Here is a 15,079-nt window from a genome sequence, read left to right as displayed (position 1 = left end):
TCTGTTATTCAGATTCACTTGTCCTTTTTCAAGCTTCTGCTGTTTGTAAGAATCCATTCACAGAGCAACTTTTCTCAGGATCTCAGAAAAAAAAAACATGGCCACTTTAATGGCGGGATACTGTCGGTGTGTTCCCACATGCTCTGAAGCACCTTTTGGAGATTGAACCCAAAGCATGCACAATCCTAAAGTTCCCCCCAAATTATTCTGGCCAGGGGCATTGAGAACTGGAGAAATGGAGGTCACACTGACCAAAGCAGCTTTGTGACTTTATGAAGCAAGCAAGTCTAACTCCTTTCGATGGGTGTCATATCTTGCATCCCTCCCAAGAGGGTGAGGCTTATTATAATACAACGATGGTGTTTTTGCCATCCTGATGAAAGTCGTGAGATTCTGCAAATGCTGCTGGTTCTGGTGAATCTTAGTTCGGCTTGCTGAGCTATACATATTCTTTCTTTAAAGAAAGGCATTTTGAGTCGTAGAAGAAATATGAACTCCAACGAGCACCAACCACTGTTATCTCCAGCTCAGTTTTTTTGGATGGCCACCAAGTGGCTGGCTCAGCCCAGGAGGGTAAGAGATGATGTAGGAGGAGAACAGTTAGGTAGCATGTGCTCTTTAAATGTGCATAATGGCAAAGGGCTTCCTTTGGACTTTTAGTTAAAGGGGAAAACATTATTTAAATGTGATTATGCTGTTCTACTAAGACTAATTGGCTTCTAAAGGTCATTCTCATTAGGGGCTCTTTACTGACAGGTTCATTGAAAGAAATTACAGTGATTTTTTTTTTAACACGTTGATTTGCTTTGGTTTTTTTTTAATATTTACAGCTTCATAGAAAAGTGCTGTAAGATAAATGAAATATAGGAGCACAAACCATTTAAGTCTGCAATTATTTTGGATTTCTTTCTCAAAGTGGTATTTGCATCATTAAGTCTGACTGGAGCAACTGGTGAGTCATGGAACATAATACAATCCACCAACCATGGCTCCTGCCACCATACAACAGAGACCCAGCTCAGCCTTCTTTATTTACCAATTTTCAGATTTGTTGAGGCTGCAATTCCCAGAATTTACAGCTATATGTGCTCAGTGTGCAGCTTTTTCTAATGATGGTAGATAGACACATAATAAAAGTTGTTCACCAGACAGTAAGAATGCAGTAGGCTAGCCAAGCCAAAGTTGTTGGGGGAGGGAAACTATCGTTATTTAAATTACTGCTTTGCTTGATCTTCAACCAGTGAATTTGCTCTGCATTTGTTGCATGTTATCTCCTCTATATCTTTTCTTATGTTTGTCAGAAGAAAAGGTTAAGCTTGACTGAAGAACTGATGAACAAATTCTCATGTGAAGATCTGTAAAATGCATTGAGGATTACATGTGGAAACAAACACAGCACAAATACTTCTTTGGCATCCATTCGTTATTCACCAGATGTGTGTTCTTCTGTTAATTGAGGTAAAGCAGTTGGTGTTAGACCAGGTGTTAACTAGTATAACTATCCCAAAGGTGCTTTTTCAAGAGGCAACTGGACCTTCCGATTTTTCTTCGAAGACATTTCGCTTCTCATCCAAGAAGCTTCTACAGCTCTGGAGCGTTTCTTGGATGAGAAGAGAAACATCTTCAAAGAAACACAAGAAAGTCCAGTTGCCTCTTGAGAAAGCACCTTTGGGATAACCAGGACCTGGATGACTGAGAATCTCCATAGACAGCTAGTATAACTAGTTAGAATGGGAGCTGTTTGGACTTTTTATATTCTGCTTCTACAGGAATTGTTGAGTCTGTCCTTTCAGAAACTAGGGAGGTACAAATCTAATTAGGATGTGCATAGAGTTCAAGCTGTGAATATACTATAGACAATCCTCAACTTACAACCGTAATTGAGCCCAACATTTTTGTGGCTAAGTGAAATATTTGTTAAGTGAATTTTTCTCCCATTTTACGACCTTTCATGCCACCGTTGCTAAGTGAATCACTGCAGCCGTTTAGTTAGTAACACAGTTGCTAAATGAATCCAGTTTCTCCAGAAGGTCATAAAAGGTGATCACAAGACCCTGGGGCGCTGCAGCTATTATAAATATGAGTCAGTTCCCAAGCATCCAAGTTTTGATCATATGATTAGGGGAATACTTTGAATGGTCACTAAATGAACCGTTGTATGTCAAGGACTACCTGTACTATGTCACGCCCATCTTACTGACTTGTAAAGTTCAATTTAAACCTTTTTATTTTCCTATTTTCTTTAAGCTGTTTCATTCCATTAGCAATTCCATCTATGTAAACAAAGTTTTCTGCAGTAACAACTCCTGCTCTTTTATATATAGGGACACAATTTTTGAGCAATTTGTTTGGTTGCTATTTCTTACTTTATTAGTTACTTGCTTGCAGACTTTTTTGTTTCTTTAAAACCTTACAAGTTTATTGATTGATGGAATGAGGCAAAAAGATGTGAATACATGGTATAGCATTTTTCATGAAAAACAAGTTGGCACTTAAGTTTAAATAAGGATATTTGTCTAAGTGTGGGGCAGGCCAAAATGAGGAGAAGAAAAACCTAGGGGAACTGGATCCAAAGCAAGGGAATAAATTATTATACTGGAGGAGGAGGATGACAGTGAAAATTTATTCTGTCTAACCCTCCCCCCCTCCAATGGATCTGGGCAGTTTACAAAATCCTAGTGCGCAGTCCTTCTAGTTCCCTCTAGTGTCCAACCTTCAAAATCTCATAAGAATTCAAAACAAAAACATTTTCTTATGATAAGGATTCTTATAGTTAATTCCAAAATCACTTCAAATTCATCAGGACGTTTAGTCTCTTTCTAACTTTCCAAAATCAAAGTACTAACCAATCGTTTGCTGTTTATTCCAAAGGGAAAAAAATAAATCCTAAAACTTGTATTTAAAACTTCTTTTGCTAAGGATTGGAGGAAACTCATCTAATATTTTCAGACTTGTCTGAGTTTTATAGTTTTCAGTCACCGTTCCAGAGAAGCTGGATGTTTCTTTCCAGATGCATTGACCTCTAATTTCAAATATCTCTTAGCCACTTTATAGAGCAGGAGTGTCAAACTCACAGCATCATGGCGGCATCACATGACGTATCAGGACTTTTTTCCCCCCTTCGCTAAACCGGACGTGGCCAGCATGTGGCCTGCGGACAGGAGTTTGACAGTCCTGCTATAGAGAGAGACCAGTATAATAGGTAAAGGAAAAGTTTCCCCTTGCACATATGTGCTAGTCATTCCCGACTTTAGGGGGCGGTGCTCATCTCTGTTTCAAAGCCGAAGAGCCAGCACTGTCTGAAGATGTCTCCATGGTCATGTGGCCGGCATGACTAAATGCCAGAGGCACACGGAACGCTGTTACCTTCCCCCCAAAGGTGGTCTCTATTTTTCTACTTGCACTGCTAGGTTGGCAGAAGCTGGGACAAGTAAAGGGGGGGGTGTCACCCTGTTACATGGCGCTAGGGATCCAAACCGCCGACTTTTCTATCAACAAGCTCAGCACCTTAGCCATTGACCCACCACATCTCTTTTAGAGACCAGTGTATTGGTAAATAAATCATCCTCCCACCTTCCAAACTCCAAATAAGTGATGAAAATATTAATTCATCTGTCAGTGTTAAGTAACATTTCAAATAAAGATCAAGTAACAATAGTAAATTCCTGGTTTGTTGTTAGAAAGGCTAAAACTTCTTCTCATCATGTAGCAAGTTTGGGATGCTTATGAGATTGTTTATACCCAAAATCTAGCCTTATATAAGCCTAAATAATTGATGTTTGAAATGTTTTAATCGATATTTGAATGGTATCTATAAAGGAGAATATTTGTACCTCAAAGTTGAAATGAGGAGTCCTTGGTGCTAACTGAGCTTGGCTGCTTTCTTCCATGCATTTCATTACCAAAACTAGGCAATATCAGTGCTAATTATTGATAGCACTGATGATATTACCTAGTTTTGGTGATGAAATGTCTGCAGGAAAATAGCCAAGCTCAAAGAGCTCCAAAGACTCCTGAATGGTATCTTCACAGCACATAGGTCGTTACATTACAGAGTAGCATGATAAATTTTCCTTCTGTCCATTTTTCCTCCAGTTTGTGCACATTTTTAGAAAATCGTACATTGAATGAACAAAATGGATACACTAGTCTTCCAGGGCCTATATTCCATTGGTGATAATTAGGCAAGATCAAAAATATTATGGGAAGAAACCATGCCATTGAGCTGACATAACTAATTCTGGTATGCAACTGTTGTAGCATAGGAGAGTCACTTGGAGCATGGATCCAAATTCATCAAATAATTTCATGCCAGGAATGAGATCTGAATAAGAACTTTGTGAGACGTTCATAACAGCCACAATTTGCATAAAAGTTCATTGCAAACATGTTTCACCATGGCTCACCTTTTCACCAACAATGTCAAATATGAAACTGACTTATGGGGGTTTCAGCCCAGAATTATTAGTTTGAAGAAAACATAAACATAAGTCCGCTGATGCTGCAAATTATATAGACCAAGTGTCATGGAAAAACCAAATATGAATTAGCCTTTTGCCCTTGGACTGGTGTGTCACAAATCATCCTTGACCAACTCACTCATTTTGGCCACGCTACTTAAATTGTGCATCATAATCTCAGTACACATCAGTCCCTAATGGTGATGGAGCCTGCTGAATTTTCTATTTGCACATTAGTGCCTGGAAAAAGGGAGAACCCATTTCAAGAGAGAATTGTGCAGTGTGTTCCTCCATCTAGTGGCAAAAATATAGCACAGGATGAGGCAACCGACCTTGCTAAGAAAATCAAGAGTCAATTCTTTCCAATCTCAGAAGAATTTGATGAGATTTAAGTTTCAGCTACTCAGATGAATAGCTTGTCATTTAATTGTGGGAACTGCAAAGGTCTTCTGAACTACTTAAAATAAGAAGAAGAAGAGCAAGACATGAGGGAGATGAAGCTACAGTTTCCAGCCAGCCGTGCTCTGCTAGGTGAGATGAGAGGCAAACTAGCCCAAAATTGTTTAGCCACAAAGTTGCCTGAAGTTGCTTAGCCACAAACCACGATATGAACCTAGACAATAGATGCAATAATAAGGAATGCTGTGCCGTGGACAGTGCCAGAGGACTTATTTTTGTTCAAGGAGGGATGACTAGGGGAGGGGGAAATCACTGCCTTTTCTGAATATTTTCTTTTGAAGAAAGAAAATATGTCTATTCTTTCAGAATATTTTTTTTGAAGGATCATGCTTGCTGGATGAGTGTCAAACACAAAGGATGTGTGGTTTTACCCTAGGATGTGGTGTGAAAACTTACTTAATATATATTGTACACTGACCATTCAGACACATCTTAACTGACAGGTGTCTCTATCATGTATATAGCATGGAATTAATGCAACCTCAGAATATAGAAGCCCCCCCCCAAATTGTGCTTAGATTAAATTTTGACATGGATATTGCACCTACCATATATGGTCTCTGTGTTAGCCATACATGGGTGGAGAGGGTCCCATACTTGGGTGGAATTTTGCTCCCCCAAAATTCTGATTATTTAAGGGAGACTTAAACTATATTTCTTACTATGGTGAGGCTTTGTAATCATCCACCCAAAAATGTTTACAACTTTCTTGTGACCTTCCAATGGAGTGCATTAACCCTAAACATCACTCAGTACCTTTAGCTATCTGAAAATCCAATTCAGTTAGTAGTGTTTTCTACTAGGTGCCTTGTATGCAATCCCACAACATCTGAAGTACCACATGAACATCATCAGCACTGATAAATCACCAGCAGTCAATTGCAAAAGGCAACTTTTGCAGAATTGCTTACATCCTGCAGCAAAGCTTTAACACCCTCAAACATCCATATATGCTTATCCCAAGTCCTTAGCTAGGTAAACATGTAAAATCCAGTCTGAACATCTGGCTGACTGTGAAGAATAATAATCATGCAATAACAGCATCAGCCGCAGTTAGAAATTAGGTTGAAGAAAAAGCTGAATAAAATTTAGACTGATCCTTATGCTTTGCATTTCTCCACTTCATCTCAATTTGTGTTCCAGCATTTTCGCACCTGAAAGGTCTCAAGCTAGCACACCATTCTCTCTGACATAGTCATTTTGAATCCATTTCCAAAATCAAATCTAACCACGGAATATTGTAACACTGCAATTTACAGTAGACAATTTACAATGGCCTGCAGCTAATACCATTTCCATAACCCAGTCACTGGAGCTTATTGATGAGAAGAAGCCTTATGGGATTACTTGGAAATGTAAAAAGCCTGCAGGCAACTCCCTTTTCAATCTCTGCAGAAGCCTGTCCTTAATTCAAATATTGTATTTGTTTGCTAGGTTTGCTCAAAAAGTCAACACAAGATGGTGCTAGTGACTTTTTCTGGTGAAACAAAGTTCCTTTTTCACTCTACTCGCTCCTCCATATTTTCCATAAGGAAATGAATTTTCCCAGAATACCAATGCAGATGTTGCTAGCTACTGACGTTAACATTTCTCTTGAAAAATCAAGGAAACTGTACTTCATGGAAAAGCACACTTAATGGTAAAAGATTCAGTCCCTCCAGCACCTCGCAGGTGAGATCCTCAACAGGTTCTGCTACCCAAAGTTTTCCTACTCTACCTGTGATTATTCCATTAATGAAGAATTGTTTGGAACTAAGAGGCATTTTACCATTTGTTTTAAGGGCCAATACGGTGAACAGTGGTGGAATTCGTGTTCTCTCTTGTTTCAAAATATTCCATCTCAAAGCTTTCTTGGGCAGTGAAAAGGTACAGGGGTATGTGGGAAGTTCCCATCCTTGAAGAATGAAATATTCCAAGGAGTATTAAAAATGCAGAATATTATATTTCCCTAAATGAGAAATGGAGAAACATGTTTTTTTAGAGGCAGGAAGCAGACTCACTCTTAATAGCCCCCCTCAAAGCAGGTATTTTGTGCCCATTAAGAAAGACTGGGCCAGCCTATCTACAAAACAAAAGACCTTCAGCTCCAAGATGATGGGATTATCCTTCAGGACATGATAGGATTAACTCACTACCATTCATTGCATTACCTTCACAGCAATTCAAACTTCAACCAAACCTGGGAGCTCACACAAACACCTAGGATTTCCATGACCCCTATATGACCCCATAGGAATATGACAAAAGCCAATAGAATACTTATTCTTGCACAGGAACAGGAATCTCAAATACAAAACCCAATAGCAGGTATAACCCCACCACTCTCAACTCCATGTGGTCAGCTTCCGAGAGCCCATGTGGTTCTGCTTCATTATTAAACACTCTTTCAAATCAGCCTCCATTTTGTCTACGGTGCCTTTCTCCCAGCTTGGAACTGAACCAGATGGATATTTCTTCCAACAGCTAAGTGAGCATGTATAATGTATGTCTGTGTTGATTTTCCTAGGGGAGCTTTAAAAAAAAAAATATTGGGTTTTTTGAGGGTTACCATATGTGGGTTGCAGTAAACTGGGCAGCCACTAGATGCCAGCATAAAGACCCAGAAAACATCTGTTTACTTTCCTGCAGGAGCTGTTTTGCTAAGTGTCATGACAGTGATCGGGTGCCCAGGCAATTGGTTCTTCTGGATCCAGAATGAACACTCCAGTGAATAAGAGATTTTTTAGCTTTATCATTAGCTCAAACAAACAGTTTTAAAAGCATAATATCAAAACCATACATGCCAAGCAAGAAGTTACCTTACAAAATGTTGAGAACTTCTCAATAACAACAGCAAAGATACCCCAATGGCTGTCAACTTTCACAGAACCAGTGCTAGGTTCTGGGCAGAAGCTCCTCAGTTTAAAAGTCAGTATTAAGATTTTTATTAAAACCTGGCACCATGACTTCAGAGCCCTGCTTCTATAGTCACGAGACTCCAAGACCCATCTTCGACTGGGTGGCGCATAGCTCAAAAGTCCAAGACTTTCACAGATAAGTCTTGCAGCTATATGAAAATCTCCCCCTTCTCTTTTCTTCAGTAACAGAAAACCCAAGCAGGTTAGCTCGAAATGAAAATAATACGATTCTTAATATGAAGGAGCAATGAAAAAAATATGTCACTGATCTTCTCCAAATAACAATGGTCTTCCACGTTGCCATGACAGTAGCCTTTCAGTTTTGCAGCCCGGGTATGATGGTCCTGGTGTGTTTTCAAATAGACAAGAACCCCAGCTCTTTGGAGCCTGTATGGACCTGTATGGAGGATGGGAGATTGCTCACATGTTTTTGAAGTATTTCTAGCAGGACTACCAGATTCTGTAACAGCTTTGTTCCCATCCGTCTGGTAAACTTGTAAGACTTGTTTTTCTTGCCATGTACATCCAAACTAGATTATGTTGTTTCTCTGTGTCATATAATATATGTGGGTCTGTCCAGTGGTGAGATTCAAAATTTTTTACTACCAGTTCTGTGGGCATGGCTTTGTGGGCATGGCGTGGCTTTGTGGGCATGGCAGGGAAGGATACTGCAAAATCCCCATTCCCTTCCCACCCCGCTAACCTGCTTTCCAGCTCCGTTCTCCTGTTCAGGGCAACCAAAGAAGATCAGCTGGGAGGCTGGGAGACAGCGGAGGCGGGGCCAGCCTATTTGCCGGTTCTCCGAACTACTCAAAATTTCTACTACCGGTTCTCCAGAACTGGTCAGAACTGGCTGAATACCACCTCTGGTCTGTGCATAATTTAGTATTTATTTTGTCATGTATATGTCGTGTATATTGGAGGTGGTGACCCTTTGAGAGTTGTATGCAATGAAATTTCATTTTAATGTATGCCAATTAGTGTACATTCAAGTGACAATAAAGTTATTCTAAGAGTAAGTCTAATGTATTCTGAAGAGTTGCTACTCATGAGGAGATTGCAAGACACTGGTCCTGGTGGGTTTTGAATACTCACTTTTGAGCATGTGAATTTATTTCCTTCTTTCTTTCTTTCTTTCTTTCTTTCTTTCTTTCTTTCTTTCTTTCTTTCTTTCATTCATTCATTCATTCATTCTTTCTTCCCCACTCCCTCTAACAGGGGCTCTGGATGGTGTACAATATAATCAATAAAGAGAACAATGTAAAAAAAATTAAATTAGGCTTAAAAATGTAAAATTATAGAATAATAACAATTAAATATTAAAAGGGGGAAAATAGCTCACAGCTGCAGTCAGCATCTTTTAAAAGACCTTACGTTTGCAAACTTCCTTTTCAATCACACTCAGAAGTTGTTCGTTAACTAATTTTAAGATAACAGAGACCTTCAGATTAACAAGTTTGAAAATGCTGGATGGGTTTGCCTTCTATCCTTAATGAAAGAACATTTTAATCATAAGCTTAAAAATAAAAAAAAATGAAATAAACAGCAAAAAGATAAGACCGTGATCTTTGAAAATCATAAATGGGTTAAGAATCCACATAAATTTGGAATAAGATTTTAGTATGGTATGTTTCCAAGTGCTAAGTAACTTCTCAGCAAATGTAATTTAGCTCAAAAGTACAGGTAGCCCTCAACATAGGACCACAATTGAGCCCAATCTTTCTGTTGTTAAGTTAATTTTGCCCCATTTTATCACAGATCCCTCTTGCCACAGTTGTTAAGCGAATCACTGCAGTTAAGTTAGTAACACGGTCGTTAAGTGAATCTGGCCTTCCCCATTGATTTTGCCAAAAGGACACTGCAACCGTCATGAATATGAGTCGGTTGCCACGGGTTCAAATTTTCATCACATGATCTTGTGGATGCTGCAATGGTTGTAAGTGTGAAAAAGGTCATAAGTCATGTTTTTTCAGTGCCACTGTAACTTTAAATGGCCACTAAATGAACTCCTGTAAATCAAGGACTACCTGTATGCATTCTGGAGATCTAGATAAACTCACTGCCAAGAAAAGAGACCATGATGAAATGCAGAAATGTGGGCAGAAAGACAAATTCAAAATTCAAGTTAAGAAGGGCATGAAAAATAAAGGCCCCAATGTAAAACAGACTGTGCACAAATCAAGGCTAATATTGGTTTACATCTAAATGGGAAAGTTATTTTCTCATATTTTCATCTGCTGGTATCCTTTTGAGATGATTAAGCTGTTCTGATTAACATTATCCCTCATGAAATGCATTCATTTAAAAACTATCAATGTTGGAAAATATCATAGTAGTAGTATATGATATATTAATATCATAATAGTAGTTAAGTAGTTCAGGGGACGCAGTGACTCCATGGCTAAGACGCTGAGCTTGTCAATCAGAAAGCTCGGCAGTTCAGTGGTTCGAACGCCTAGTGTCGCGTAACGGAGTGAGCTCCCGTTACTTGTCCTAGCTTCTGCCAACCTAGCAGTTTGAAAGCATGCAAAAATGCAAGTAGAAAAATAGGGACCACCTTGGTGAGAAGGTAACAGCGTTCCGTGTGTCTTCGGTGTTTAGTCATGCTGGCCACATGACCATAGAAATGTCTTCAGACAGCGCTGGCTCTTCGACTTTGAAATGGAGATGAGCACCGCCCCCTAGAGTCAGGAACAACTAGCACATATGTGCAAGGAGAACCTTAATCTTTTAGTTAAGAACTGCCTAACCGAGTGGTTAAATCTTTTCCATCCCAATCTGTTGCCCTCCAGATGTGCTGCACTCTCCACTCTCACTTTTATGAAGACACCAGGTTGAAGGAAACTATTTTGGAAATTCTAGTGATAAATGTTAAGTGAAAACTTATGACTTGGCCCGGTGCTGAAATTTTAAGAGTTGGTGCCAAGTAAGCATCCTTGCCTATAATACAGACTGGACACTGTAGCCAAGAGACTTTCTAGCTTCCAGGTCCGACATTTTATGCTAGGAATAGATGGGAATTAAACATGAATAATTCATAGCTGAAGAAGAAGTTGGACTTGAATATTTCTAATTTACTAGTTGACATGTTATTTACATTTGGCAGGAATAAGTTCTTTCACTGCGAGAGCAATGGGAAAAACAAAGGGATGCAATCTGCAACTGCAGCAAGAAATCCTTTCCTAGGGGCTAATAATTTTCATAAATTATTTACCAGTTTCTACTGTCAGAGTAGTCAGACATTAAAATGCTGCATAAAGCTATACCTTAGGTAGATATCAGTCCTAAAAGATGGATGGCAGCAATGAGGGAAGAAACCTGTTTAAATTATTAGCGGTACCGTCTGTTCAATGTGTCCTACATCTTTTGGCCAAGAACCAATAAGAGATAACGAAGTGCATAAGATTTACCCCTCCACCCCCAAAAAACTCTCTCTCTGGAAGCAGCGCTTGGACAATAAAAATTACAGAGTGCAGCAGTTGTGTTTCTGCTCAAAGCAGGTCCCTCCAAGGAGACTCTACATTGGCTGCAGATAAATTTCCAGCAACTGTTTTTTCATGCTCATGTTGAATGTCAACTGCAAAACAAACATTTCTATTTAAAAAAAGAAGTTAATAACAAAAGACCAGTGGAATATGGCTTTTTGCAACTTTAAATATTGGCCAAAACTTTGACTCCCTATTTTAAAAGTTCATAAACCTTTAACAATTATTAATTTCTTTACATGTTGGTCGATTGTACTTTTAGACTGTTGGGCTGGGAATGATTCCTGCCACTTTTATACAGTAGCATATAAAACAGAACTTTTCTCAAGGGCAATATAAGATTAGAATCAAAGAACAAAATAAAACTGCCATTATTGCAAATCAGCAGAATGGTGACATTTCTTAGTCCCCAAATGTCTCTCGGGGAGTTTGGTTAATCATGTTGAGGCTGCTGAACTTCTACAATAGTGACCATAATAAATGAAGTGATAAATGCTTTGCTGCCCTTCCCTTCACTGAAGTGTGGGATTACCAAGAGAGGTGTGCAGGCTATAGTCAAGGCATATGATAATTCAGCAGATTGACACAGGAGTCTCTCCACCCTCATGGGAAACAGCTTTGGCCACTAAAGCCTTTTTGGCATTGTGTTGCTAATATTGGGCCACTGTGAGACCTTCTGAGGGGTATTTCACCAAGTGAGGTCACTCTGGAATTGACTATTCCCATGATGGTGAACCTATGCTGTGCGTGCCCTAAGTGGCACACAGCACCCTCTCTGATGGCATGCAAGCTGTCACCCCAGTTCAGCTCTGCTGCGCATGTGTGCGCACCTTCCTCTGGCCTGCTGGTCTTCAGGTCTCTGCTATGCATGCCTGGAGGTGGGGTGCATGGACAGGGCCATGTGCACATGCACAGAGGGCGGGGCACATGCACGGGGGCACACACTCATTCCATTTTGGGGGTTTGGCGGTGATGCATGCATATGTGGGAGCGGGGTGCATGCACGGGGGGCAGGCACACATTGCCTTTTGGGGTTCAGCTGTGCACACATTCGCACGCTTTGGGCACTCGGTCTGGAAAAGGTTAGCCATCCTGAGCTTTTAATAGGATAGACCTCCTCAGCACTTTTAATTCAACTCCTTAGTTGCTGGCTGGGTGGTTAAAAAGACTACAAAATGAATTCAGAGTCAACAAAAGCAAAATGAACAAATCTTCAATAGGCCAGTTATGTCTTGACCAACCCTAAGAAAATCAGGTTTTTGCTAGAAAGCAATCATACAATTGTAATCCAGAGGGATTTTATTTGCAACAAATGTGATTGGTAGTGATATTGTGAGGACAAACTACATATTTTTCAAAAGATACAATATGAACTCAGTTTTATTAACAATTCACTTCTTTCAAATGTTGCATAATGCTAGGAAATAGTTGGATTCATTAATTTTTTCCTGTTTTCTTTCTGCACCTCTGATCTCTTATGTTGCAGTACAGGAATATAATTGCTGCTATTATTAGACATGCATGCTTGGCTTAAGAGATAAGGCTGTTTTACCTTTAAAATGCCAAACTAATACAACCATATATAGGGATAGCTATCTATAGCTTCTCAACCACGTGTTACTTCCTTCTCATTGGAAATATTTCAGAAGCCAACAGCAAAGCAGTAGACTGAAAACCCAAATGATGAAGCCAAATTTTTAATAGCATGCTGTAAATAAATGGCCCTTTAGGTCAGGTGTGCAGAATCTGTGGTCATGTAGACACCGAGATAGACCTCCTAGTAGCCCCAATTACGCTACCAAAAGCATGCGATGCTGAGAATTATAGTTTAGCAGCATTTAGAGAGCCAGAGGCTCATCAAGCTTGTTTACATAGATTTGATAGCTAATGTACTTGAGGTTAACATGTTTGCAATATTTTCTCTACCCACATTCTTAACATTGCTAAGCTATGCCATTGCAAGCTGACATACACATAAACATGCTATTCACAGCCTTCTAAAAATGTAATTCCCCGAGTAAAAATAGAAGTGAATCAGAGAGAGATTAGCAGGGCATCTCAGAAACACCTCCCATTAGCAGCCATATTGCAAGTTAAGTTTGAGTTGTCATGAAGCCTCTTCAACCGTATTGGTTTGTTCTATCTCTGTCCTGTTTTACTTCTCTTCTCCCCACTGAGTAATTGCTAGTATTTAAGAATATTCTCTTCTTTAAACAAGGCTTGCCTATGATCATTCACATGATGAAGATTTTATTATAAGATGCAGGTTTTACTTTTTTACCCTTTATTTTCCTATCTTGTGAGATTTCTGGATTTTGTCAATTTTTCCCCCATCCATGCAACTCATTTATAGGATATGTGAAAATCAGGTCCTGATTTTCTGAGAAGCCTCAATTTTCCATCCAAGGGAGGGAGATAGAACTAAAGGATTGGAGAAATTGACCGTTGTCTTACCTGAACGGTCCTTCTATGGGTGCTGCGAAGGGAATCCAATCATGGGTTAACTTAGCCTTCTAGCCTTGAGACTGAGTATGCAAATTTCAAAGTCACGCCTCCTCTGACTGGACTTCCGTTTCCTTTCAGTTCTTTACGAAGTCCACCGAAGGAGCATTATGTCAATCCTCAAACAAGCCGCAAGTCATCCGGCACTACAGAGTCAAGTCCAGTCAGTAACAAGTCACAGAGTCACAATCAAAACGGAGCCCTGACCAGCCGAAGCTGCGGGCGGGTTTGGATTCCCTTCGCAGCACCCATAGAAGGACCGTTCAGGTAAGACAACGGTCATTCTCCTGTGTGCTGCTCCGGGAATCCAATCATGGGATATATCAAAGCAATGAACTCCCAGGGCGGGAGCTAGGCTGGTCAGGCTCCTCCGCAGACGGAAGGACCCTTTGCAACACTCTCCGCCCAAAGGACGCCTCAGCCGAGGCGAAGACATCAATCTTGTAGTGGCGAATAAAAGGCGAGGGGGATGCCCAAGTGGCCGCCCTGCAAATCTCTTCTACAGACGCTTGCGTCGCCCAGGCCGCTGTGGTGGCCGCACTCCTGGTGGAATGAGGAGTGATTCGCCTTGGAACCGGCCTGGAGTGGGTGTCATACGCCAACGCAATGCAAGCTTTCAACCATCGGCCGATGGTGTGGGAGGACACCCTCTGTCCCATTGAAGATGGCTGGAAGGAGACGAACAGAGCCTCCGATCTTCGGAACGACGCCGTGCGCTTCACATAGCGACGAAGAGCTCTGCGAACATCCAGATGGTGCCACTGACGTTCCTGCGGATGAGACGGGTGAGGACAAAAGTCCGGCAGGACAAGTTCCTGAGTTCTGTGAAACAATGAGTTTATCTTTGGAAGAAAGGTCGGATCCAAACGAAGCACTACCTTGTTCGGGTGGAAGATGCAAAGATCCGTACGAACAGAAAGGGCTGCTAGCTCCGACACCCTCCTGGCCGATGTTATGGCCACCAGGAAGGCCGTCTTGAATGTCAACAAGCGGAGGCTGATGGAATGTAGAGGCTCAAAGGGGGCAGCTGTTAGGGCCCTGAGAACCAAGGTCAAATCCCACGTGGGATAACGATGTACCGTCGGCGGTCGTAAGTTGGAAGCACCCTTAAGGAAGGTTCGAACTCGCGAGTGCTGAGATAAGGAGCGGCCTTGGCCATCCCCGACCACCGTCGACAAGGCTGTGACCTGACGGCGAAGCGTGTTTGGTGCCAACCCCTTGTTGAGGCCGGACTGCAAGAAATCCAGAACTTGGGGCACCGAGGCCTTGATGGGAT

The sequence above is a fragment of the Thamnophis elegans genome, chromosome 1 (genome assembly GCF_009769535.1).
Source record: "Thamnophis elegans isolate rThaEle1 chromosome 1, rThaEle1.pri, whole genome shotgun sequence".
Lineage (NCBI taxonomy): Eukaryota > Metazoa > Chordata > Lepidosauria > Squamata > Colubridae > Thamnophis > Thamnophis elegans.
This window is presented reverse-complemented; position numbering follows the sequence as displayed.